The sequence below is a fragment of the Enhydra lutris genome, unplaced genomic scaffold (assembly GCF_002288905.1).
Source record: "Enhydra lutris kenyoni isolate GAN:26980312 unplaced genomic scaffold, ASM228890v2 scaffoldscaffold9, whole genome shotgun sequence".
NCBI lineage: Eukaryota > Metazoa > Chordata > Mammalia > Carnivora > Mustelidae > Enhydra > Enhydra lutris.
The window spans coordinates 26,503,930-26,504,931 of NW_019154093.1; the positions used below are offsets into that span (position 1 = coordinate 26,503,930).

The 1,002-nt window shown below is 39.1% G+C and overlaps 1 pseudogene; it reads left to right on the forward strand.

The window, feature by feature from the left end:
- Nucleotides 1-448: 448 nt before the first annotated feature.
- LOC111142884 overlaps nt 449-1,002 on the forward strand; it is a 7,467-nt pseudogene continuing 6,913 nt past the window's right edge.

Consider the following 1,002-nt stretch of genomic DNA (forward strand, 5'->3'; position numbering starts at 1 on the left):
CAGAAGACATGAACAGACATAACTCCAAAGAAGACATCTAGATGGCCAAGAGACTCATGAAAACATGCTCAACATTACTCATCAGCAGGGAAATGCAAATCAAAACTACAATGAGATATCACCTCCCATCTGTTAGAATGGCTAAAATAAAAAATGTGAGAAACAATAGGTGTTAGCAAGATGTGGACACAAAGGAACTCTTGTGCACTAGTGGTGGGAATGCAGCCATGGTGCAGCCACGTAGAAAACAGTATGGAGAGTCTTCAAAATGTTAAAAATATAACCATCCAATGATACAGTATTTGCACTACTGGGTATTTACCCAAAGAATACAAAAACACTAATTCAAAAGGATATGTGCACCCCAGTGTTTACTGCAGTATTATTTACAAAGGCCAAATTATAGAAGCAATCCAAGTGTCCATGAATAGAAGAATGGATAAAGAAGATGTGGTGTACATGTGCAAACTGCTATGATGGAAGTCAAAGGGGGAAAAAAAAGATCACAGAAAAGGGTGCAAAGAATGATTCTGGTTCATCAAAGACATTTCCAAGAAAAGTTATCCAGGAAGGTGGCCCTAAAATCACATCAAATAACTTTGAGAAATATGCCACAAAACCTGGGAGAAAAGGTGTAAAACAGTTCAAAAATAAGCAAGAAGATAAAATAGCAAAGGACAAATTCCAGCAGGCGAATAAATTCAATAGGAAGAGATAATTCCAGGTGGACCATAAAAGTGATGAATCAACAGTCAAGAACATAAACGAGGTGACTTCAAAAAAAAAGAACTAAAGCGGAGGAGGAGTCAAGATGGCGGAGAAGTAGCAGGCTGAGACTACTTCAGGTAGCGGGAGATCAGCTAGATAGCTTATCTAAAGATTGCAAACACCTACAAATCCAACGGGAGATCGAAGAGAAGAAGAACAGCAACTCTAGAAACAGAAAATCAACCACTTTCTGAAAGGTAGGACGGGCGGAGAAGTGAATCCAAAGCGACGGGA